Source organism: Musca autumnalis, unplaced genomic scaffold (assembly GCF_047663935.1).
Source record: "Musca autumnalis isolate F117 unplaced genomic scaffold, ASM4766393v1 scaffold_4, whole genome shotgun sequence".
NCBI classification, from domain to species: domain Eukaryota; kingdom Metazoa; phylum Arthropoda; class Insecta; order Diptera; family Muscidae; genus Musca; species Musca autumnalis.
This window is the reverse complement of record NW_027411977.1, coordinates 62,553,105-62,580,924: the sequence shown is the minus strand read 5'-3', so window position 1 is coordinate 62,580,924 and position 27,820 is coordinate 62,553,105. Positions and strand designations below refer to the sequence as shown.

Below are 27,820 nucleotides of genomic sequence, written 5' to 3'. Positions count from 1 at the left end.
CTTTCTCCAGAAATTTGCAAAAATTACGTATTTTCCAAAATTGGAAAACATTTTTCGTCTTTAGGAGCACACCACGCCCACACTTCCAATATTTTGATCTAATTTATCTAATTGCGTTTCTTAGTTTTAATATGTTCACTATCGAATCCCATATAGAAATTAACAATCGGTGACAACCACTGTGCCAACCACTTTCTGAACCACTGTGCGATGTTGACTATGCTATTTTTCTTTCAGAATAGTATACCAAGTATTGATTTGCTCTCAGGAAGTATTGATTTGTTTGTACGGTCATATTTGGGGTCACGAGTACAACCTGTTGCAAAAAATTCTAACCGATCCGAGACCATTCCTTATACTGCACTTTAGCGACAAATTTTGAAATATTGTGTGGGATGTACCCAAAGGTGTGGGCCGATGTAGTCCACATTCGGATCAGGTCTATTTTTTGAATAAATATTACATTGCGTAAGTTTGGACCAGTGTGTTGTGCAAGCGTTAGCTCTACGTACTAAAAGAATGTTCAAGCCTACCGCGATGAGCGCGTCCTTATGACAGCAGTGGTCGTCTATCTTCATGATGAGATGATGAGTTTACCAGCATAACAAGTAAGAACGGCGTTAAGTGCGGCCGGGTCCAACTTATTATACCCTTCACCACGAGCTGTATTGAAGCAAAATCAAACAATTAGTTCCCTTACGTTTATGAACAAGACTAAATGCCAGCAGTGGTCGTCTATCTTCATGATGAGATGATGAGTTTACAAGCATAACAAGTAAAAACGGCGTTAAGTGCGGCCGGGTCCAACTTGTTATACCCTTCACCACGAGCTGTATTGAAGCAAAATCAAACAATTAGTTCCCTTACGTTTATGAACAAGACTAAATGCCAAATTTCAGCAATTTCGGTAAAACAATGTGGATAAAAACCTTAAAAATACCGAAAATCAAGAGGTACGCTTCTGTGGGGGATATAGAAAGACGTGAACCCATACTGATAATTCTCTTCTGGAATATTTTATAATCCCATGAAAGACTAAATAACAAATGTCATTCATTTCCGCGGGATATTGACGTCACAACCTTCAAAATTACGAAAATCAGGAGGTACCGTTCTATGGGGGCTATATGAAGCTTTGGACATATACCTCGAAATTTCAGGAGGAAATTTTTCAACCCCAACGAGGACTCACTACCAAATTTCAGCCATTTCGGTGGAATATTGAGGCCATAACCTTCAAAATACCGAAAATTGGGAGGTACCGTTCTATGGGATCTTTATGAAGGCGTGGACTTATACAGACAAATTTATGGGGCAACGTTTAATACCAGCAATGAAGACTATGTTCCAAATGTCAGCCATTTCGGTGAATTAATGAGGCTAAAACCATTAAAATACTGAAAATCGGGTGGTACCGTTCTATGTGGACGTGGACCTATACCGACGAATTTCAGTCGGAAAGGTTAATACCTCCAACAAGGACTAAATACCGAATTTCAGCTATTTCGGTGAAACATTGAGGCCACAACTTTCAAAATACCGAAAATTGGGAGGTACCGTTCTATGGGGGCTATGTGAAGGCTTGGACCCATATCGACAAATTTCAAGGGAAAAGCTTTATACCCCCATTTCGGTGCAATAACGAGGCTAAAACCTTTAAAATACCGAAAATCCCATGAAATACTAAATAACAAATTTCAATCATTTCTGTGGGATATTGACGTCACAACCTTCAAAATACCGAAAATCGGGTGGTGGCGTTCTATGGGGGCTATATCAAACTTCGATACCAAATAACAAAGCTATATCTTAAAAATTTGCGAGCTGTATCTTGATTTCAACGGACGGACGGACAGACGGGCATGGTTAGATCGACTTAGAATTTACCCTGATCAGTAATATATATACTTTATACTGTCTCCGATGAATATTTCGATGTGTTACAAACAGTCTTCACGCATTCGAGCACGTCAGCAGAGACAGTTCTTAAGGTATAAAAGGCAACCTATATATCAACGAGTCTTATAGGCAGAATATGTTCATTTACCACAGCAGAAGAGCTGCAGCTGCCAAGGCAAACGAGAGTGGTTTTAGCACATTTAAGATCGAAACTGTGTAGTCGTCTTTGTTCATATTGATTCATATTGTACCTCTACCTGCGGACAAGTTTTTAGGGACACATCCTGTCCAGGTTGCAGTATTTTTATACCCTAGACCATAGTATGGTATTAAGTTTGTTTTTCTGTTTGTAACCCGATCTACTCCTTAGGGTATCCCACCACAAAACTTCTAAATTTTTCACATACATATTAAAACTACATATTGAAACTACAAAAACCCTAGTAGGGTTTTGTCCTGTCAGATCCAGTTTGGATTTTATGTCCTCATCTAAACCGGGCTAAAACTACAGTTTTTTGTATTTATCGGTACTTTATCTCAGAAACGATTAGGAATTTGGCCTTGCTGTCTTTAGCAATATTGTAGCCCTAAACTAGTAAAACTTATTCTTTGAACAGACAACATAAGAAAAACTCCATCTAGGGCATCAAAATCGATAAAATATAGAACATTTTACTTAATTGCTGAAATTCTGGTCAGTATCAGTTAAACTATTGGGAGTTGAACCAAGTAACCTTTAGCAAAAATCTTCCAAATAAAGTTTTCAGCAATTCTTCAGAAGATTCTGAAAGTCTATAATGCTTACTTCATGTTGTTTCAGCGATATTTTGCATCATATCTGTTACAACACGTATTTCAAACACAGTTCACACCAACGCACGGTGGTCGAAACCACTGATCTAGCGGCGCGAAATTAATAACTTAAAAACGAATTAAGATATGTTACTGACATTTTGCACAAACACAGCCTGTGTCTGTGGGTAATAATGTGCAAAATATAAACAATATTAGCTACTAACGGTACGTTCCGATTTTCCGTATTTGGAGGATTTAAGCCACATTTTCGTTGCAAATTAGTTGTAATTTTGTTCTTAGGGTTCCTAGTGGTCACAAAACATTTCCACCAAAAATTATGGACATATTGTCCCCATGTAACCGTACCTCCCGATTTAAGGTATTTTGAATATCATGGCCACATTTTTCAACCGACTAGGCTATTATTTTGCATTCCGTGTTATCATTACGTGTAAAATCTTCTTACAAAACATTTTCAATGTGGATTTATGTTTTGATGTAGCCCCCTTTTATGGTACTCACTGAACCGAGTCACTGAGTTTTTACTTGTTATCCCATATTTATTACCGGATTTAGCTATAATATGGTATTTTAGGGTCTCCTGGGGTAGAAATCCTCCTTGCAAAAATTTCTCATGATAGGTCCATATTTTGATATAGCTCACATACAAATGCTCAGCTAAATTAGTATTAATTTCAAGCAAAATCCCATATTTTAAAAGTGCAGTTATCAGAAGATTTGCAAATATTTGCAGCCCTAGTGTGGTTATTCCGTATACAAAGAGTCCAATTTAATTCCCCAAAAAATAATCGAACCCGAGTTCGGCAAAGTTTGCAAGATGCACTCTATGGAAAATGCGCGTAAAACCAATAAAAACCCTATAAAAATTATTTTTATTTTTAAATTTATTGCTATATAACTACGTATGTACCTCCTGACACAAAACTATTTTTTATAATTTAAGTCACACCCTCCGCTATCAAATTAAAAATAAATTATGTTCAGTTTTATTACGAATTTATTTAACATTTAAACAAATATGAAGAAATTTTTTTAGCAAAAAATTTTTTAAAATCTGGGGCAGCAAAATTTCTTTTATTTGATAGTAAGAAACTGAGTGAATATTTACAACAACAAAAATAAAAAACAACATATTTGTCAGCTAAGTGTCTGTAATCGATACAATGGAAAATATTTCGCAATTTTATAGTTTGATTTTTGGACTTTCGCGCCGCTTGATCAGTGGTTTCGACCAGTATGCAACGGTTTATTCTCGCATTTCGGATTTCACCACATTATTAACATATTTATTAAATCGTCGTTGAACAAGTAAAAAAAGTATCAGTCGGCTTTACCGACAGCGATATACCCTCAGCCTGTGTATATTGAAACAATTTTTCCCAAAATACGTATGTATTTAGGGGATTTTAAAAGTTTTGGTCGTTTGAACCGACAAAAATGTTGATTAGGATTAAAGATCAAAAGTTCTGCGGAGGAGATACTAAAAGGAATGGATCGACATTGATCGTTATGGAAGTGGATCTCCAGCCACAACATATGGTGCCATAGGGGGTTTTTACACTCTCCGGGCTGTTTACGCAAGAAGTATGGACTTGTCCCTAAAAAAAATTTACCATCGTAATTGAGGATGCGAGTGCAAAACAAAAATCAAAGTGATTCGATATTAGGTCTTAAAGTGAACTTATCCGAAATGTTGTGTGGGAGGTACCGGAAGGGGTGGACAAATATAGTCCATATTTGAACGTGATCTATATCTTGTAGATATATTAGGATGTGTAAAGTATATATCAATTCGGCCACTCCCTTCAAGAGTTACCAATTTTTCCGAAAATTCTTGAACTTTTGTGGGAGAGGTACCTGAAGGAGTGGACCGATATGGCTTATCTTCAAGCATAAACTATGTTTTGACAAAATATTACTAAGGCCATATTTTGGACCGAATCGGCAGATCCGTTCGAGAATTATCTTGCGCTCCAACCACCTCACACGGTGTCATAGGGTTTTTTTTTGCAAATTTCTCAGGAAGTATGGACTTGCCCCTGAATGAAACTTGTACCGTCGTATGGAGGGCAGTGAATACAAGTTGCTGAAACAAAAATCAAAGCGATTCGAGAGATGGCCCTAAACTGAACTTTTCCGAAATTTTGTGTGGGAGGTACCCGAAGGAGTGGACCTATTGAGACCATAGTGGAACCTCATCTATGTCTGGTAGAGGGTTCACGATGTGTAAAGTATGGAGCAGATCGGTTACTAACTTTAGGAGTTATCGTTCGCACAATTTTTCCGAACATTTTTGAACTTATGTGGGGGAGGTACCGGAAGGAGTGGACCGATATAACCCATCTTCGAACTTAAACTAAGTTTGGACAAAATATTACGAAAGTCAAAATTTCAACCGAATCGATGAACCGATTCGAGAGTTATCGTGCGCTCCAGCCAGCAGGACAGACAGGCAGACGGACAGACAGACGGACGGACATGGCTAGATCGACTCCAAATGGTCTGAAACACATTTCGTCCAAACATACTTGGGGTCTAAAACCATTATTTCGATGAGGCACATTTTCATCGTATCAAAGTGTATATACCCTCCTTAGCCTAAAGGCTGAGGGTATAAAAATATACTGAAAACAACATGATAGAGGCATTCTACAACAATGATATATTCTGAAGAGTTGTGTATAAAATTCTACCGAATATTTTCCAAAAGAAAACATTAAGAAAAAAATTAACGGTTTTGAAGATATGATGCGAAATGTATACCAATTATAGAAATTTTCGATATTTTATAAAATTTGGGGCAATAAATGTAGTGTTTCAAGTTCATTATTTCTCCAAAACTTTTGTTCTTGCCCTTATCTACAAATTTGCTTCAGAGGTCAGATGAAGATCCACATAGGTTTCAGAGATATAGCCCAGAATTGCTTTAAAAAGTCAATATTTAACCATGTTTAGATGGGGCCATAAAATATAAGCTGGATCTGACACATCAAAACCCAACTAGGGTTTTTGTCGTTTGTGTCTCTACTAAAATCGTCAAGAATCAAAAAACCTTTGTATGGGCTATACCCAAATGTGGACCGACATTAACTAAAATTTTCGTCTAACTTTTGGGCTGGTTAAAAACTTATGTTTAAAATTTAGAGGCGGTAGCTCGGTTAGAACACTTTCGGCAGTCCTCTATATACAAGTGGGACCACGTTATATACAGCCCCCATAGAACGGGAATTTTGAAGATTTTTAACCACATTATGCAACCAAAGTTGCTGAAATCTGATTTCAATATAATTTATATAACGCCATGTTTACTTGTTTAATCTTGAAATAGAAGAACGATAACCAAACTTTTTCCGCGGGAGTTAAATTTCTCTAAAATATTTGGTTCATAATATATTTTTTTCCGTTAATTTAAACCCAAAACCAAGCTAAGCTAAGCTTAACCCAGTCTAGCATAATGCTAAACCAGCCAGCTGTGTTCATGACTAACAGCGAGGCAAATAACACTTTCAAGATTTTAATTAACACTTCCGCGGTGTTGTTTCTTGTCGTTTATGAAAATTTATTTTTCTCAATGACAATAACCTCTCTGCTGGTCTGCACTTTGTCACTAGGCTATACATTTTCGTTTGGATATTTAATTTAATCTTCTTTCTGTCCGATGAAAGATGCTCCAGTAAATATGCCGCAAAACTATACAGTGTATGGGAATTGTTACAATTCAAAAATAATGAGAAAATAACGATTAGAAATACATAGACATTATATATGAAAAACGTATCTTCATACAAATGTATGTACTAAGTGTTTTGTTGACATTTGTCATTAGTTGTATAACGCTAACCAATGGATTCAATAGATCCATTGGTTAGCATTTTCGGTACAAACGTCGTCTATAATATTCTACGCTAAAATCGTAGAAGAAGTGAGTACATGCATATCTGTGTATCATAGTAATAATGAGTGAAATAAACAACAGTTTAATTGTTTCCTAATATTCGACAAAAAAGTCGGTAGCATTTATAAATAACTTTGCAAAGTTCCTGTTTTGGGTTTATTGCTTACATAAGTGGCCCACTAAGAAAGGAATATTTGTCCTATAATCCAAACTTTGAACAGATTTCCATTTCTTTCTATCAGTTACTTTACTTTGCCAATTTTTAGTATCATGATTTTGATATCGTTTCCAACTTGTTTACTCCATCAGATACTAGGCGCTCTGCGAGGGTTTCACGATAACTTTCTGGCCTAACAAGGAAAACGCGAATATTTACCATCAAAAATAATTGTTTTGTTTTCTTAAAAAGCCTCTACCATGATTACCACATTTTGTTGACTTAAAAATGCCTCATAAGTCATCCTTCAAATAGGATTTTCACCTTAACGACTTATCCATACTGGTTAATAAGTAATTTAAGGATAAATGTACACTGTACAATGTGATGGCTGGGTTTACTAGAAATATATAAATATATATAGCCAAATAAATATGTATATTTTTTGTGCATTAATCGAAAATAAGACCTAAAGCACATTATTGGGGATTATAGTAATACTTTGGCTCCTTAAAGGACTTGCGGTGGGGGTAAAGCATGATATCAGTTGAATACACTATAAACTAACTAATACGAGCAATTCTTGTATAAAAAACGGGGAATCTCAGTATGTTTTGACAGCATTAAATAGTGGTCACACCGATACAAAATTTATATACAAAATTTATTTCATCAAAATATTCACATTTTTAAACGAAATCGAGTAATCTATTAAACTGAATTTATTGTCCTTAATGATATATATATATATATATATATATATGTGTGTGTGTGTGTATGTATTTACAAAAAATTTTAAATATTGTTCCACTTTTTGGTATAGGTTCCATTTTCGGTATTTTGATAATTTAAGCTTTATTTCTTCCACCAAACTTGTAATTGTAATTTGACGTTAGATGCTTCTATTGCGTACAACAACTCTCCACAAAAAGTTGTCAATATAGGTGCATGGGCCATGGCCCCGCCGAACTTAACGACTTTTTACTTGTTTTATTTTTTATTACATATTTCCACCATAGTATGGAGGGTACATTAGGTTTGTTTTTCCGTTTGTAACGCATTGAAATACTCATTTGCCTATAAAGTATATATATTCTTGATTAGGGTAAAATTCTGAGTCGATCTGTGCACGTCCGTCCGTCTGTGGTAATCACTCTAGCATCAACAAAAATGGAGATAGGACGCTGAAATTTTGGGAAAATGCGTATTTTGTTTGCAGGCAGGTTAAGTTCGATGATGAGCTATATCGGTCCACGTTTTGGTATAGCCCCCATATAACGGTACCCCCCGATTTGCGGTATTTTGACGTTTTTAGCTACATTTTCAGACCGATTTAGCTGTAATTCGACATGTAGGGTTCTTAAGTGTCAATAAACTTAAATAACAAAAATTGTGGACATAGGTCCACGTGTTGGTATAGCCCCCATATAACGGTACCCCCCGATTTACGGTATTTTGCCGTTTTTAGCTACATTTTCAAACCATTTAGCTATAATTTGACATTTAGAGTTCTTAGGTGGCAATAAACTTATATAACAAAAGTTGTGGACATAGGTCCACCTTTTGGTATAGCACCCATATAACTGTACCCCCCGATTTACGGTATTTTGATGTTTTTAGCTACATTTTCAGACTGATTTAGCTCTAATTTAACATTTAGGGCTCTTAAGCGTCGCTAAACTTATATAACAAAACTTGTGGACATAGGTCTACGTTTTGGTATAGCCCCCATATAACGGGACCCCCGATTTACGGTATTTTGACGTTTTTAGCTTATTAGGGTTATTAAGTGTCAATAAACTTATATAACAAAACCAGTGGATATAGATCAACGTTTTGGAATAGCCCCCATATAGCGTTACCGCCCGATTTCAGGTGGCCATATAACATGTACGTAGGTACATGTTTTGGTATAGCTCCATATAACGGTACCTCCTGATCTTCGGTATTTTGAGATTTTTACCTACAAGTTTTAACCGAATTAGCTGTAATTTGAACATTTGAAGTTCTTAGTGGTCACCACACCTCTCCACCAAAATTGTCTAAAATTTCGGGAAAATTCGTCTTTTGTTTGCAGGCATGTCAAGTTCGATGATGGGCTAAATCGGTCCACTATCCAAGAGAAATTTCTGAAATTTGATATTAAGTCTTCGTTGAGGCTATAAAACTCTCCACCTGGTATAAAACATTCCACCTGGAATTTGTCGGTGTAGGTCCCCCTCTTCATATAGCCCCATAGAACTGTACTTGCCGATTTTATTTATTTTGAATGTTGTGGCCTCATCTCACCGAAATTGCTGAAATTTGGTATTTAGTCTTCAGTGAGGGTATAAAACCATCCGTCTGAAATTTGTCGGTATAGGTCTACGCCTTGATATAGCCCCATAAAACTGTACCTCTCGATTTTCAGTATTCTGAAGGTTTTAGCCTCATTAACATACCGAAATAGTTGAAATTGGGCAATTAGTCTATGTTGAGGGTGCAAAACTTTTCACCTGAAATTTGTCAGTATTTGTCCATATTTTCAGTAGCCCCCCTGGAACTGTACCTTCCGATTTTTGGTATTTTGAAGGTTGTGGTCTCAAAATTACACCGAAATGGCTGAAATTTGATCTTTAGTCTTCGTTGGGGGTATACAACTTTTTACCTGAAATTGGACGGTATATGTTCTCGTGTTCATATAATCCCCATAGAACGCTACTTTTCGATTTTCGGTTTTTTGAAAGTTTTAGTCACATTATTCAACCGGAATAACTGAAATTTTGTATTTAGTCTTCGCTGAAGGTACAAAACATGCCTCGCAAAAAATCAGACAGTATAGGTCCACGTTTTTGTATAGACCTCATATAAGCGTAGCCACTATATAAGTTTTTTTTTTTTTTTTTTTGAAGATTTTAGTTCTTCTACCGCATTGGTCGTTAATTGGATTTTTGTGTTCTCTGAAGATACAGAAGCTCAATTCGGAAAATTGCAGGTATTGGTCCATGTTTTGGAAAGAACATCAATGTCGTCACACGATGATTTTTTAAAGGGAGTTTTTATTACAAGTTAAAATAATCTGGTCCTTTCATTTCATAAACGAAGGGAAACTGATTGGTTTTATTTACTTTATTACACTTCGTGGTGGAGGGTACAAAATGTTCGGCCCGGAAGTGCTTAATACCGTTCTTACTTGTTTCCATTTAAGTTATTCACCGTAGAGCTTTTGGGTCATTACATCAGAAAGCATGTACTTGCCCACAAAAAATTATTTCGTTTTAACAACCATGGACTGACTACCTTTGATGAAAATTTCAAAACAATCCTCGAATAACCCTTAAATTGAATGTTTGTGAGAAAGGTACCTGAATGTGTTGTCCCATATCAACCTTCATGGAACTTTATAATGAAGAAAGTTTACGATGGACAAATTTTTGGCCAAATCGGGTAAAGAATTCGTATATTCTCGGTAAAAAAAATTCTGTTGGTTTAGCTCAAGTATAAAGGTAGTGCTCGATTTGGAGGGGTTTTTAAGATTTTAGTCCCACTTAACGTTCATTTATCCTGGAATTTGTCACTTTTAGTAGCTAATATTTTCAAAAATTAAGTTTTAAAATTGTTCTATTCATTTACATAGCCGAGAATCAATTTCAAGACATTTTGCCTTTCATATATTCTGAGCAAGTATGTGTCGGGCTTAGTGAGCGGCCACAGTACACCCTTAACCCATAATGAATGCACCAACAACATACATACCTACACATATGTACATTAGGGTTATAACTTTTTTGCAATTTTCAAAAATATCAACAAGTAAGAACGGCGTTAAGTTCGGCCGGGCCGAACTTGTTATACCCTCCACCACAAGTTGTATTGAAGTAAAATGGAATAATTAGTTTCCTTTCGTGTATGAAGAAGACTTAATACTAAATTTCAGCAATTTCGGTAAAACAATGTGAGACACCATTCTATGGGGGCTATTTCAAAACGTCGATCTATACCGAAAAATTTCTGACGGAAAGTTTTTAGACTCAAAGAAGACTAAATACCAAATTTCCTATATTTCGGTAAGAGAATGTGGCTAAAACTAAAAAATACCGAAAATCAAGAAGTAAGCTTCTATGGGAATATAGGAAGACGTGGACCTATACTGATAATACTATTCTGGAATATTTTATAACTCTTGGAAGACGAAATAACGAATTTCAGCCATTTCGGTTGGATACTGACGTCACAATCTTCAGTATTACGAAAATCCGGAGATACCGTTCTAAGGGGGCTATATCGAAACGTGGACCTATACCGACGAATTTAAGTCAGAAATGGGGCAATATGAAAGCGTGGACCTGTACAGACATATTTCTGGCGAACAGTTTTATATCACATTGAAGACTAAATTCCAAATTTCAGCCACTTTGGTGGAATATTGAAGACACAGCCTACAAAAGACGAAAAATCGGGAGGTACTTTTCCATGGGGGCTAATTTAAAGGGGAAGTTTGAGTACCCCCAACGAAGTCTAAATAACAAATTTCAGCCATTTCGGTGGAATATTGAGGCCACAACGTTCAAAATACCGAAATCGGGAGGTACCGTTCTATGGGGGCTATATGAAGGCATGGACCGATACCGACTAAGTTCTGGGGGAATATTTTATACCACCAACGTAGACTAAGTACCAAATTTCAGCCATTACGGTGTGATATTGAAGCTAAAACCTTCAAAATACAGAAAATCGGGAGGTACCGTTCTATGGGGGCTATATGAAGGTGTGGACCGATACAGACAAAATTCTGGGGGAAAGTTTTATACCCCTAAAGAAGACTACGTACCAAATTTCAGCCATTTTGGTAGGATAATCAAGCTAAAACCTTCAAAATACCGAAAATCGGGAGGTACCGTTATATGGGGACTTTATGAAGGTGTGGACCGATACCGACAAAATTCTGGTGAAAGTTTTATACCCCTAAAAAGACTACGTACCAAATTTCAGCCATTTTGGTAGGATAATGAAGCTAAAACCTTAAAAATACCGAAAATCGGGAGGTACCGTTATATGGGGGCTATATGAAGGTGTGGACCGATACAGACAAAATTCTGGGGGAAAGTTTTATACCCCTAAAGAAGACTACGTACCAAATTTCAGCCATTTTGGTAGGATAATGAAGCTAAAACCTTCAAAATACCGAAAATCGGGAGGTACCGTTATATGGGGGCTTTATGAAGGTGTGGACCGATACCGACAAAATTCTGGGGGAAAGTTTTATAACCCCAAAATAGACTACGTACCAAATTTCAGCCATTTTGATAGGATAATGAAGCTAAAACCTTCAAAATACCGAAAATCGGGAGGTACCGTTCTATGGGGGCTACATCAAAACGTGGACCGATATATCCTATTTTCAATACCAACCATCCTGCAAGTAATAAGAACTTCTGTACCAAATTTTGACTCTCTATCTTTAAAAAAAATTACGAGGTGTATCTTGATTTCAACAGACAGACAGACGGACGGACAGACGGACATGGTCGAATCGACATAGAATAATATACATACTTTATAGGGTCTTCAACGAATATTTCGATGTGTTACAAACGGAATGACAAATTTAATTATACCCTCCATATGGTGGAGGGTATAAAAATACCATTGCATAACCATGTAAAGCATGAATAACTACTATGAAATACGGAGTCATTTTTTCTCTATCGCGAAAAAAGTTTCCGCACCAAATGCATTGAAGTTCAGTAATGCATTATTTGATTTTATTTATTAATAGTTTTAAACTATTTTAAAATCATATCAAACCATTCTGGACCAATTTGTTATCAAATGGCGATATTTCAGAGCATTTAATAGACCTTTGACAATATTACGTTTTTGTTTATATTTATTGTACCTATCGGACAAGAGAATATGTGGTCATTTGCAACGAATTCGCGAAAGTTAAAGATTGTTTTTATTGACTTTGCCTGTAAGAATCGAATTAGTTTTTAAACAAAGCAATTTTATTTTTTTAAATAGCAAAAATATCAAAATGGCTTTAGTAATCGCAATCGGTGCGCAAAACTTTTTTCAGCGAATCGAACTAAAACACCTGTTTTCGTTATCAGGACCATATTCCGCATATGGTCCTGGCGTGGTATTTTTTTGGATATAGCCCTAATGTACATGTTTGAGCAGTAAATAAATTTTCTTTATTCGCTTTATTATATAAATTACAGAAAATTGAATTAAATTCACCAAACTAAACGACAAAAAAACAACAACAATAAAAATAAAATTACGACAACAACCTCAAACGTAGAGTAAAACCAACAAACGAAAAGAAATATAAGAAGGAGAAATAATAATAAAAAATAAGAAAGAAAAGTGCATAGAAAATCATCGCCCCCAGTGAATGAATTACAATGACCAGTGACCGCGAGAGTGTGTCTGTATCCACTGTAAAGAATATGAATTAAATTGTGTTCAGATTTAATACAAAAAAGATCTACTAACTAACCAGCAGAAAGCTAAAGCATCATCTTCATCAACAGCCATAAAGTAGCAGCGGCCGAGGCAGCATAACGTCGATTACAACAAGAACAACAACAGCAACAACGTTACGTATATGAAATTGTCTGAAAATCAAACAATTTTCTCTTCTTCTGTCTTCATTGCAAGTGAATGAATATCCATGAACGTCGTCTAACTTACAAAGTGTTTTGGATTTCAATTAAATCAGCCGGAAAGCAGTCAAACGAAAAGGCAAAAAAACGAACAAAAATCTCTTTTCAAACGGTAAGTAATTCACTATCGAGAATTATGAAGGGGCGGCAACGACAGCATCAATGATGATGCTGCACTCACTTAATTTGCATTTTCATTTATTTTTCTCCATTCTGATTAGATATGTATTCATATTTCTATTAGGAATTCTTAAGAACTGTTTTTTAATAAGGGTGGCTGGTGTTGGAAATTTCATTGAACGCGAATACTTTTTATTAGGATGTGTTAATTGTATGAAAGGGAGAGCTGTCATAATAATAAAACAGAATCAATTAGATAATGCATCTGCTTAATTATAATGTTAGGCAAAATTATGTTTTTTCTCTTCTTAGCTACTTATCATGATGGTGTCATATAGGGGGAGAACAAAATCTATATTTTTATGTTTATAAGAATATCAAATCAAATGTGTCCATAACGTTGCTATTTGGGACGAAAAACAAGTATCAGTAAGCTTTGCCGACAAAGATATGCACTCAGCCTGTGACTGTACGAAAAACAATAATAGGAGTACACGGTGCTCTTGAAGCAAATTTAAATGTGTAATGTAAGCACCTTGGGAAGTTTTTGCGGATTCTGAAACTACATTGTTCATAGATGAGAAAAATCAAAAAAACAAAAAAAATCGCCTGAGCGCTTTTTAAATAAATCGTGATTTATGTTGACATTTTTAAGGGTTTGTTAGGTTTTCACGATTTGGCTTGGAAACCGCAAGTCTTATCGAAATGCGACTTAAGAAAATGTTGTAGCTAGAAAAATTCTCTATGGGATTAACTTTTATGACATCTTCCCAGTTTTTACCGTTATTGAGATATAGAAGTTCAAATTAGGACAATGGATTGATTGATTCACTGTATCGTCTGCTTATATTGCGATGTTATGCACAGTGCACCTTAACCAACTTTAAAAGAAAACCGCTTACACAATTGAAGTTTTTGGGGATTCTGAAACAGCAATGTTTATAGATGAGAAAAATTCAAAAACACGAAAAAATCACTACATGGATTTTTTAATAAATCGCGATCAAAGTTCACATTTTTAGGTTTTTTTAGGTATTCACGATTTTGCTTGGAAACCGCAAGTCCTATCGTAATGAGAGTAACGAAAATGTTGTAGTAGTGAATATTCTGTACAAGATTGGCTGATTGATCTTTTCCTAGGTTTTACCATTTTTGTGATATAGACGTTCAGATCAATCTTTCATATTTTTTTAGGTCTTCAAGATTTAGCTTGAAGACTGGAAATCCTTTCGAAATGCGACTAAAGAATAGGTTGTAGCTGTAAAAAATCTCTACAATATTAACTTTCGTAATTTTTTGCTAGGTTTGTACCATTTTTGAGATATACAGTGCTGCTCAAAACATTTGCAACTGGAATGACTACTTCGCTTTTTATATAGTTCTGAGGTAATTTGTGGATTTAAAATGCAAATATTTTTGTATATTGATTGTTTATTGACCGCTTTTTAAAGATTTAAAAAATAATTCACCGTTATTGTACTTATTTTACAAAAATATACAAAACAAAGCTAGGACTCACATTTGGTCCTGCTCAAAACATTTGCAACTGAGAAAATTTGATTCAAAATCTGAAGATATTATTTTTGTTTTGATAATATATTGTGAGTTAAACCTTTTATTTATTATCTGGACACATCATAAAGGTATCCAGTTTACTAAATAAATTAATATATCCTTTGGAATCCTGTCGCTAAGGATAATTGTAAATTACCAAGGATTTATTCGATTTTCAACAGTCTAGAGTCCAATTTAGGGCACCGGAACCTTCTATATGATTTTAGATTACTTAATCTGAGCGTATCCGATAAGAACACAAAAAATATTTGTAAAAATGACAAGTTTTACGTGGTTATATGTACGTTTTGTGGAGGTATTATGCCAAAACACCCTCTCATATGACATCTGTGGTAGGTACGTGGCGCGATTATAAGTCCGGTTAGTTTTTAAATCCAATAAATATCTCGACCTCATGCCTCCAGTGACATCTCTGTCCACAAAAATACTTCCAGGTCAATATAAAACACCATATTCGTTTTTGGTCAACTTTTTGGTATAAGGGGACAAATTCGATTATCATTCGTCCTGGTGATCAAGTACATTATTTCAAGTCATATAACTCAAATATTGATAACAGTCGACAAAAAGTACTCGATTTTACAACTTCAAAACCGATTCCAAACATTTTTTGCAAAATTTATATTAAAAATTGAAATTTTCCTGGAAATTACTGTTTTTCTAAAATGTGTCCATATTGGTACACCGGTATCTATGGCATTTATCGGAGAGTTTTGTATATATTTATCGATGTAAAAACTTTATTTAACATCTGTTGATGGTCTCTGAGAATTCCGCTTAATAATCCGTATCATTATCTCATTATCCCCTGCAGTAGATATAGTTGTACATTCACTTCCTTCCCATTTTATAGCAATTTTAGTACTTTTTACGCGCTATACAGCTCAATTTTAAATATTTTTCTGTCCTTATGTTTATTTTTGGACTGCGTTGGATCCAGAATTTTGAGAAGTAAACATTTTGCATATCTTTGATACAAATATCGGACCATAACTTTTGTTTTTCTTAAAAAAATTAGAAATATCTTGTTTTCGGCATACTTGTCTGTCAAAATTAAACATAGGCTGTATAAAATGTATTCCTCATGAAAGCTTTTGGTCCCCTTTTTCTGACTAAAAACCATCTTATACCAATCAATTCAAAAAACTCATCAAAAATTAGGTAATAGATTTTCGAACCACGGAGTTGCATATGTTTTGAGCAGGCCATAACACGTGATTCTTCGATATTTAACACATTTCTTTAAAGTAAGTGTTAAAAACTGAATAATCATTTTTAAATCTTGAAAGTAGGGTCAACAAAGAATCAAACTGCAAAAATAAATATATTTCAAAACACAAAATGTCCCCAAAAATAGGTTAAATGTGATATAGGCATCTGAGTTGCATATGTTTTGAGCAGCACTGTATAAGTTTAAGATGGGAAATTGCAATCATTACATTGTAAGGGGAGAAATATCCAAATATTGGAAAATACTTCCCTTAAGTTTTGGGTTTATTGTTTTTTATTAATTTTATTATTTATACTGGGACATGAATAAGTCGCAATGCAATGTAGCCTTAAGGCTTCCAAGGTCTAAGAGAATATTATTTTTTTATTTTATTGGTTTTTCCAAATAAAACAAAGGCAGTTAAGCTTTACCAACTTTATTGTTCTGCAGCTCGATCACAATAGGAAGAATAAAAATCATTTCTATGACCAGCTGGACATCATTAAAATCTTTAACATCGGTTAGAACTTATCTACTACTTAATGTACTTTAATATATTAACATGATAAGTAACAACAAATATTGAGTCTATATTGATCTGCAATCTGTAACAATGTAATAGCTACTTTGCATAAATATCGAGTGTTTGAGAACAATTGAGCAAAAGAGAAAACAAACAGATATATTGTCGTTAAGTTTAATATTTGTGAGAACATTGACGAAAACAATGCAATAACAATTATAATAACTTGTTCGTTAGGCTCAAAAGAAGAAGCATATTTATTGAGTAAATGAGAAAGTTATTTAGTTGCTCCTTCGAGTGAAATTATTCAAACTCTGTAACGAAACATCGTTTAACATTGGATGTAAACATTGGACGTTAACATTAACATGAGAATGACGTTAAGATACATATGTATAAATGTAGTTGAAAAGAAGATGTTAAGTAACATTATTTATCTTCATAATAATATGTATTTAGTTATAGTCATGATATAAAATATTGCAATAAATAGTGAAACGGGCCGCTACAACATTGTTTTATAAGGAGGCGATACAGTCAATCCATTGTCATAATTTGAACTTATATGTCTCAATAACGGTAAAAAAACAAATATCTCATAAAAGACAATCTTATAGAGAATTTTCATAGCTACAAAATTCTTTTTAGTCACATTTCGATGGGACTTGCGGTTTCCAAGCTAAATCGTGAAAATCTAAAGAACCCTTAAAAAACGCGATTTATTTAAAAAACGCTCCGGCGATTTTTTTTATACCCTCCATAGGGTTTTGGGTTTTCCCGGTTTTTATCATTCCCGGGACACGGGAATCAAAAAATCGCAATTCCCGGGAATCCGGGATTTCCCGGGAAATTTTTAAAGACGAGAGTGGATCAATATTTCTGTGATTTTTTATCTTCCGATAGTAACTTATATGAAATACACTATTTTCAAAGAGTCGCGGGCTCTAAAATGGACGGCACGTTTTCGCTCCATCGATTTAAAACGAAAAAATATGGCAAAATGCACCGTGTTGCCCGGATTTTACCCACACGGATCATTTCCATTATTCAAAGCTCAAAAATTGAAGTTATTGATCAGAAATTCAAATTTTATTGACCTCGAAAATCGTGTGTTTTATTCATATGCTTAAGATTGATTGAAACAAGAAAGAAAGTATCAGTCAGCTTTGCCTACTGAAATATACCCTCAGCTTCGGACCTAAAGAAAATAAGCAAACACAATACTTCTGACGTTTCTAGGGGCTTTTTGAGTTTTTGAGTCAATTTCTTAGGAAGTATGGATTTGCCCTGAAAAAATACCGTTTTAACTAGGGCCGCACACAAAGCAAGTTGCCAAACGTTTAAAAGAAAGATTGTGAGAGATTTCACCCTTCGACGGTTATCATACGTACTACCCAATGTAGTTGGTATCGGCAGGCTTTTTTGAGATTTTGTGCCTTTACCTCAGAAAGACTGGACTTGCCCTCCTAAGAAAAGTTGCGCCGGCGTAACAGGGCCTTCAGTAGAATTTCGAATTTCGAAACGATTCGAGATGAGCTGTTAAACTACACTTTTCCTAAATTTTGTGTTGGAGCTACCCGAAGGGCTGGACCGATGTAATTCATATTCCAACCTGATACATGAAATAATACGATATGCAAAGTTAGAACAAATCAGAAACTTCGTACGGGAGTTATCTTGTCAATTTTCCATTTTAGTTGTTGCCGTCAAGGTTTCTTGGAGATTCATTATCGCAGGAAGTATGGACTTGCTCCCGACAAAATTTGTACCGTCGTAAAGGGGTCCATAAAGACAAATTAATGAAAAAATTAAAATCGATCCGAGAGTAGCTCTAAAACTTCACTTTTCACCTGGAACTAATATTACCATATGCAAAATTATGACCGATTCGGTTATTCCCTTCGAGAGTTATCGTGAGCACCATTTTGAGCGATAATTGTTGAACTTTTGTGGGGAAGGTACCGGAAGTAGTGGGCCACCGATCTGGTCCATCTTCGAACTTAAACTAAGATTGTAAAATCTATTCGAATTCTGATTCTATAGTATAAAAGTGACGGGCATAGTTTATTCATTAATTCAATATTAGTTGCGATAAATGTGAAAAGATATTTCCCGATTTCCCGGGAAATATGATTTTGTTTCCCGGGAAAATCCCGTAACCAAAAAAACCGAGAATTCCCGGGAATTCCCGGTGCGGGATTTCCCTACCCAAAACCCTAACCCTCCACCATAGTATGGAGGGTATATTAAGTTTGTTTTTCCGTTTGTAACGCATTGAAATACTCATTTGCGACCCTATAAAGTATATATTCTTGATCAGGGTAAAATTCTGAGTCGATTGGTGCACGTCCGTCCGTCCGTCTGTTGTAATCACTATAGCATCTTAAAAAATGGAGATAGGACGCTGAAATTTTGGGAAAATGCGTCTTTTGTTTGCAGGCAGGTCAAGTTCGATGATGGGCTATATCGGTTCACGTTTTGGTATAGCCCCCATATAACGGTACCCCTCGAATTACGGTATTTTGCCGTTTTTAGCTACATTTTCAGACCGATTTAGCTATAATTTGACATTTAGGGTTCTTAGGTGTCAATAAATTTATATAACAAAAGTTGTGGACATCGGTCCACGTTTTGGTATAGCCCCCATATAACGGTATCCCCCGATTTATGGTATTTTGCTTTTTTTAGCTACATTTTCAGACCGATTTAGCTATAATTTCACATTTAGGGTTCTTAAGTGTCAATAAACTTATATAACAAAAGTTGTGGACATAGATCCACGTTCTGGTATAGCCCCCATATAACGGTACCCCCCCGAATTACGGTATTTTGCCGTTTTTAGCTACATTTTCAGACCGATTTAGCTATAATTTGACATTTAGGGTTCTTAAGTGTCAATTAATGTATATAACAAAAGTTGTCGACATAGGTCTACGTTTTGGTGTAGCCCCCATAAAACGGTACCCCCCGATTTACGGTATTTTACCATTTGTAGGTACATTTTCAGACCGATTTAGCTATAATATGACATTTAGGGTTCTTAAGTGTCAATAAACCTATATAACAAAAGTTGTGGACATAGGTCCACGTTTTGGTATAGCCCCCATATAACGGTACCCCCGATTTATGGCATTTTGACGTTTTTAGTTACATTTTCAGACCGATTTAGCTATAAATTGACATTTAGGGTTCTTAAATGTCAATAAACTCCCGAATGAAGCATTTTATGTACATTATCTGACATTTTAACGTACCCACTTAAAATTGGGACAGGAATGAAAACAAATTGCTCCATTTTAGTTCAGAATATTTTATGGTGGAGGGTATGAAAAGTTCTTAACTTAACGCTGTTTTACTTGTTTTTTTTTGCTTTTTTTTTATTTTTCTCATCTATGAAGAGTAGTTACAGAAATCGCAAAAACTTTCCAGGTGTAAGCACATTTTGTTTAAATTTACTTCAAGAGCACCGTGTGTCCTAAAAGTATGTTGACTGTGTATGTGTACCCCTCATTAGGGTTATAACTTTTTACAACTTCCTATCCCTGTATCATATTTTGATGAACTTTTACCTACCATTAGATAAAATCTTAATTATAAGGTGATTCGATAAAAAAAAAACTCACGCTCAAAAAGCTTATAAAAAGTTAATATCTGAGCTTTTTAAAATATCACTCAAAACAAGCTTTAAAGCCACACGACATAACCAAATTTTAGTGCCGTATCATAGCATATATATATCATTTTATATCATATATAACTTTATTCCATATACATATATCTTAATATATAAAAGAGCTTAGTGATGACTGAGTGACTGACTGACATATTATCCGCCAGACGAAAGCGGAGTTTTTACAGCTTTCGTCCCATTTTCTCAAGAAGTATGGTTTCGCCCTGAAAAACCTTGTACCGTCGCAATGGGGCAGCGAACACAAGTTGTTACAACAAAAATCAAAAAGATTCGAGAACGGGCCTTAAGCTGATTTTTTGTATACCCTCCACCATAGTATGGATGGTATATTACGTTTGTCATTCCGTTTGTAACACATCAAACTAATCATTTGCGACCCTAAAAAGTATATATATTCTTGATCAGGATAAAATTCTAAGACGATCTAGCCATGTCCGTCTGTCCGTCCGTCTGTCCGTCTGTTGTAATCACTCTAGTGTCCGCAATAATTGAGATAGAGTGCTGAAATTTTGCACCCGAGGGTATTTTTTCCATAGGCAGGTCAAGTTCGAAGATGGGCTATATCGGTTCACTCTTTGGTATAGCCCCCATATAACGGTACCTTCGGATTTAAGGGTGTTTTGACGTTCTTCGCCACATTGGCAGACCGAATTAGCTATAATTTGGCACTTAGGGTTCCTAGTGATCAACAAACTTATATCGCAAAGAATATGGGCATAGGTCCATGTTTTGGTATATTCCCTATATATCGGTACCTCCGAATTTGAGGTATTTTGAGAATTTTAGCCACAATTTTTAACCGAGCTATCTGCAATTTGATATTTGAGGTTCTCAGTGGTCATAAAATATCTCCACGAAACATCGTCAACATAGGTCCATGTTTTGGTATTGCCCCCATATATCGGTACCTCCCGATTTTCGGTATTTTGAGCATTTTAGCTACAATTTTTAACCGAACTAGCTGTAATTTGCCATTTGAGGTTCTCAGTGGTCATAAAACATCTCCAACGATACATCGTCAACATAGGTCCATGTTTTGGTAAAGCCCCCATATAACGGTATCTCCCGATTTTCGGTATTTTAAGAATTTTAGCTGCAATTTTTAACCAAACTTTAACAATTTGTAACCGAACTATCTGCAATTTGACATTTGAGGTTCTCAGTGGTCGTGAAACATCTCCATCAAACATCGTCAACATAGCTCCATGTTTTGGTATGGCCCCCTTATAAACGTACCTCCCGATTTTAGGTATTTTGAGCATTTTAGTTACAGTTTTTAACCGAAATAGCTGTAATTTGAAATTTTAAGTTCTCAGTGGTCATAAAACATCATAAAACATCGTCAATATAGGTCCATGTTTTGGTATATTCCTCTCGATTTGCGGGACTTTTCAGTGGTCAAGAAATTTCTTAACTAAAACTTATAACGCCATAACGCGGAAGTTCGACTCACGGCGCATCTGTCCTTCGGGGTTTTTAACATACACACACCAAGGGCTTTCATCTCCAAAAGGAATTTGCTCTGCCCCAACTATTGTGTTCACAGTGTCATTTAAGCAATAGTGGGAGGCAGTAGGAATCTATTCATTGTCGAAAAGTTGTTCCACCTAAAATTGTGAAAGGACTCTAATTATTCCATTTTAATTAAGACTATTTTATGGTGGAGGGTATAAAAAGTTCGGCCCGGCCGAACTTATCGATTTTTTACTTGTTTAGTTTTGAAATGATACGAGTATTTTTGAGCTTGAGGTCTATATTGTTGTTTTTTATTTTAATTTTCCAATATTTCGCAATTTTTAAATTGCATCTTCAGGGATATATTAAATACGTCAAAATTAATGTTAATTATTCTGGTAAACTAGCGTAGATTCACTACCCTTGCCCGTTGTTGATATTGCACTGGATTTTTTAGAAATTTTATGTTGGAGTTACCCGAAAGAATTGGCATACATATATAGTCCATATTCTAACCTAACCTATGTCTGGTAGAAATTGTACGATGTTCAAAGTATGGGCCATATCGGTTACTCCCTTCAAGAGTTATCGTGCACAAAATTGTCCGAATATTTTCGATCTTTTTTGGGGAGGTACCTTAAGGATTGAACCGATATGGCTCATCTTAAACCTTAAACTAAGTTTCGGCCAAATATTAGGAAGTCCAAAATTTTGGACCAAATCGGTTCATCCGTTCGAGAATTATCGTGCGCTCCATCCAGCCAGAAAGACAGGCGGACATGGCTAAATCAACTCCAAATTGTCTGATACGGATTTCGTCCAAACATAGTTGGGATCTAAAACCATTATTTCGGTTAGGCACATTTTGTCCGTATGAAAGTGTATATACCATCGTTAGTCTATAGCAGAGACGAGCATCTTTGCAAAAACAGTATTGTGAGGGCGTCCACTGAGTTGTTTGTGCAGTTGCTTCTCTCTCTCTCTCTCACTTACAGTATAAGTGAATGAAAACAAACAATAAACATCATGTGGTTGTTGTTTTCTTCAATCATACATACACACATACTAAAACATTGATGAAAATTCTTGGGCGACGCTGGTCTAAAGGCTGAGGGCATAATTAATATGCTATAGAGACAGTTCGAATTATATGGACGTTCGATTGCATGTATGAATGATGTCATATAAAGTCAATTTCAATTGCAGCAATTTGTGGCTTTCAATGAAGTTAAGATCTTGGCCAATTGTGGAGTTCAGCTTTCCTCACTTTTCTCACCGACAAAGTAAAATTCTTGCAAAATGTAAAACAAATTTAAGCATTTTAAATATTTATGACGTGGTATGTACATATGTAAACACAGCCTCATTGCCGGCATATTTCAAAGCGCAACTATTAGTTTTTCTCACTTTAGCAGCATTTGTTATTTGTTTTAATTTAAGGTGATATTCTTTGTTTTTTTGTGTTTCTTTATTTGCAAGATTTTTGCCGCCCTCAACAAGACGATAAAGGTTATCTTCGTTATCTGTTCGTTTATCATTTATTAAATATTAGCAGATTTATTCATTTATTATCGTTTATGTGACGTTGCTATATTTTCTCCTTTTATTCTCTCTTCCCATAATGTTTATAGATTCAGTGTTGAACAGTGGGAGATTAAGACTATTAAGTTTTACGTCGATGTCTGTCCGTTTGTGGTAGCCACTTTAGCTTCCGAATGGATTGAAGAAAGTGAATTAAATCTTTTTTTTATTAATTTTCCCGTTTAGATTTAAACTTGATGATCGAACATTTTTTGCAAGTGAAAAAGGAAAGCCAAGGACTCTAACCCACACAGTAACTAAATTACGTGACCTGGTTTCGCTGTTAACTGAGCAGCTCTTCGGACGTATCGACTGTGGGATGGCTTCTCTGTCCTAGAACTTTTGGTTTTTCAAATGCAAATGTGTTTTTATGCATACACGGATATTTGGCCGGTGTATTGTATTTCTTCATGTCAAACGCTTTTTTGCGCTGCGTTTGAAGTAATGAGTTTGCCTTTGAACGCTAACACTCCGTGACAACTTTTTTTTCCATATTTTTTAAAGGACGCGGGTTCAAATGCCAGCCAGGCTCAGCCTGTTAGAGGGGATATCATTTTTAATGATTTTTATTAATATTTTCTTTAGAGTTAAGCTTGATGACCGAAATTTGTTTTGCAAATGAAAAGGGAGAGCCAAGGACACGAACCCACACAGTCACCAAATTACGTGACTTATTGAAATGTTTTTATGGTGTAACCCCCAGTTGTAAAGGTCAATAAAAGCTATTTTAATGAATTTTCCCCAAGAAAACTACGAAATGTTATTGACAGATTTATTTCATCTGAAAAAGCGCATTCTTATCCAGTTTTATATTTTCCTGAGCAGAAAACTTCAATGGTGTTTCGTAATAGTTGCATATTTATGTAAAATATTTTAGCCCGTGAGGTTTGGAACCTTATAAGTATTCGTCTGATGCAGATAATTAAATTCCTTTAAGGATTTATAGCAGTATTATTGCAATTTTCGTTCAATGCAGTTCCCCACTGCTATTATTTTGCACGGTACTGTATCTCCCACATTAAATTTCGGAAAAGACTTCCTCTCGAATTCTTTTGATTTTTGATGTAACAACTTGTATTCGCTGCCTCTTTTCGAATCGTTTTGATTTTTCTTGCACTCAAGGCCCCGATGGTATAAGTTTTTCCAGTGGCAAGTCCATACTTCTTGAGAAAATAACCCAAAACCGGTTCCTCACGATTTTCGGTTTTTTGACGTTTTAGACACATTTCAGACAGAAGTAGCTATAAATTGACATTAAGGGTTCCTAGTGGCCAATAAACTTCTATTCCAAAAATTGGGGGCATAGGTCCTAGTTTTTGTTTAGCTCCTATATAACGGTACTTCCCCATTTTCGGTATTTTGAGGATTTCAGCTAAAATTTGTAGTCGAGCTGGCTGTAATTTTACATTTTAGGTTCCCTGCGGTCACGAAACTTCTCCACTAAAAATCGTCAACATAGTTTTGGTATAGCCCTGTTATAACTCTACCTCCCGATTTTCGGTATTTTGAGGGTTTTATCTTCATTGTTTGACGGAACTAGCCGATATTTCAGATTTGAGATCTCCAGTGTTCAGAAAACGTTTTCACTAAAAATGTTGAATATAGTTCCACTTTTTGGTATAGGCTCCATCTAAGTAAACCTCTCGATTTTCGGCCAGGTAGGCTTCGCCTCCAAAGATATGTACTGAACCTGTGTGAATTCAAAATTTTTGTCAGTGGACAGATCGAATACCGTCCATATATTGTGTATGTAGCCCTTTTTGGATACATGAACTTACAGCCTCGTATTATGTGCGCGTATTGACTACATTGGACCACTCTTTCGGGTAAATCCCACGCAAAGTATGGAAAGGGTGCAGTTTAAGGACTCGTTTGGAATCGTTTTTAAATTTTTGGCAACATGTTGTGTTTGCGGCCTCAATTAAGACGGTACAATTTTTACCGGGGGAAAATCCATACTTCCCAAAAACTCAAAAAACCCCATAGACGTCAGATGTATTGTATTAGTTTCTTTTCAATAGGTCCGAGACTTACTTGTTATACCCTTAATCTTTAGGGTAAAAGGGTATATCAGACAATTTGGTGTCGATTTAGCCATGTCCGTCCGTCTGGCTGTCTGTCTGTCGATAACCCTCGAACGGATCCACCGATTTAAACCAAATTTTGGGTGTCGTAATATTTTGTCCAAACTTGTTCAAGTTCGAAGATGGGCCTTATCGATCCACTCCTTCGGGTACCTCCCCCACAAAAGTTCAGAGACGAACACGAACAGGTAGTTGCTGAGGTGACGGCCTCTGGCCGAGAAGATGGTTCCTTGGGTCAATTCGGTACATAGAACCGGCCATCGTGGGATTGTACAAACCCACCAGGATTAGAGGAGACTGCCACAGTTCGCCTGACATATCCATCGTGTCAACCGGTCTGACGAATGACGTGACATGGCAACCCGTCATTTCCCTTGGATCGGACCATCTCCCAACCCTCATCGCCATAAACAGACCACCAGACTTCATAACCTCTGAACGCAGCACTTTCATTAATCATGGGAAAGCGGATTGGCATGGCAAGGTTTCAGAGAGTTCACTAATCAACGCTTCAGAGAACTGCCAAGTCCCTCTGATGTTCGGGTAGCAGAGAGGAAGTTCCGAGACATCATCATGCAGCCGCTCGCTTTATCCTTGCTGGTCGAATTCCTGAAATAAGACCCAATTTCCCAGCAGATTAGCTAATGAGCGTGATGAGCTTCGCCTCACGAATCCTAACGACCCCAAAGTCAGGGAACTGACAATGGAAGTCAGTGGATTAGTCAATGAATACAAGCGGAAAAAGTGGCTAGAACATCTGAAGTGCTGCAACATTGGAGTCGGCTGTAATAAATTGTGGACAACGGTTAAGGCGCTATCGAACCCTGGTAGGAGAGACGATCGGAAATCTGTTACGTTTAACGGCGTGGCTGTGACAGATCCGAAGAGGTGCGCTGGTTGTTTCTGCCGACAATTTATCGACCACCCCTATAGCGACCGGGCGAAGAGAAGTGTTTTGCGTCATTTGCGATCTCTTTCAGCCGAGGAAGAACCGCCACAATTTACGATGGATGATGTTGCAGATGTTATCCGAGGCGCAAAGTCATCCAAAGCGCTTGGACCTAACGGAATTTCTATGGTGATGCTAAAACAGCTGGATGACCCAGGAGTCGAGTATTTAAGTAAGGTCCTCAACTTATCGCTAGCCACCCTAATAGTTTCCGATGCCTGGAAGATGGGCAGGGTGGTCCCGCTGCTGAAACCTGGCAAAGATGCCAGTAAAGGTGAGTCGTACAGGCCGATTTCACTTTTATTACCAGTAGCAAAGATACTCGAGGCGTTACTCCTCCCCAGCATCAGAACGTGTTATCCAGTTGCAGACCATCAACACGGGTTCCGGAAGCGGCACAGTTCCACAACAGCACTGCATGCCATTTCCACATATATTGGACCAGGACAAACCATGTCACAGAACAGTGATGGTAGCATTGGATCTGACCAAAGCGTTTGATACGGTCAGCCATACTAGGCTGTTCGAGGATATCGAGAATACTACCCTCCGGCCTTGTCTGAAACGCTGAAACTATTTGTGTGGTCGCCAGTCATACGTGGAGTTCAGAGACAGGAAGTGAAGAGAGACAAGAAGAGTGAAGCAGGGAGTTCCCCAAGGAGGGGTGATATGACCGGAACTGTTTAACCTCTTCCTCTCTGCAATTCCACGCCCTCCCGACGACATTGAGTTAAATACGTACGCGGATGATTGTATACTCATGGCGTCAGGTCCCAATATCGGTAACGTTTGTGACAGGCTAAATGCCTATCTTATTAATCTTGTAGAGCTTTTCAACGCGAGGAATATGAAAATATCCACCACTAAGTCAACAGCCACACTGTTCACCACATGGACGGCGCAAATGAAGCCCCCACTGAATGTGCAGGTCGACGGTGCAATTATTCCGACCTCAAACTACACCAAAGTCCTAGGGGTCACATTCGATAGCATGTATAAGTCGTCCCAGCATACTACAGTTTTCTGCGATAAGCAGAGAAACAGGAACAAGGTCCTCAAGTCACTAGCCGGCAGCACTTGGGGTGCGAATAAAGAAACCTTATTAACCACATACAACGCGATAGGTCGGTCTGTGGTAAAGTATGCGTGGTTTGCTAACGTAAGTGGTACACAGTGGGAAAAACTATAAATCTGTCTGCAGTGTGTAACGGGGTT

The 27,820-nt window shown here is 36.5% G+C and overlaps 1 protein-coding gene across 9 annotated transcripts in view; it reads left to right on the top strand.

Moving 5' to 3' along the window:
• Positions 1–27,820, top strand: part of axo (axotactin) — a 508,380-nt gene that overhangs the window by 1,850 nt on the left and 478,710 nt on the right. For 8 of the 9 annotated variants that reach the window (XM_073983728.1, XM_073983738.1, XM_073983729.1 and 5 more), the window contains exon 2: positions 12,971–13,529. The exons of the other annotated variant lie outside the window; for it this stretch is intronic. The gene's annotated coding sequence lies outside the window, so the exon portion shown is untranslated. The remainder of the gene's footprint in view (positions 1–12,970; positions 13,530–27,820) is intronic. 9 annotated transcript variants of the gene reach the window in all.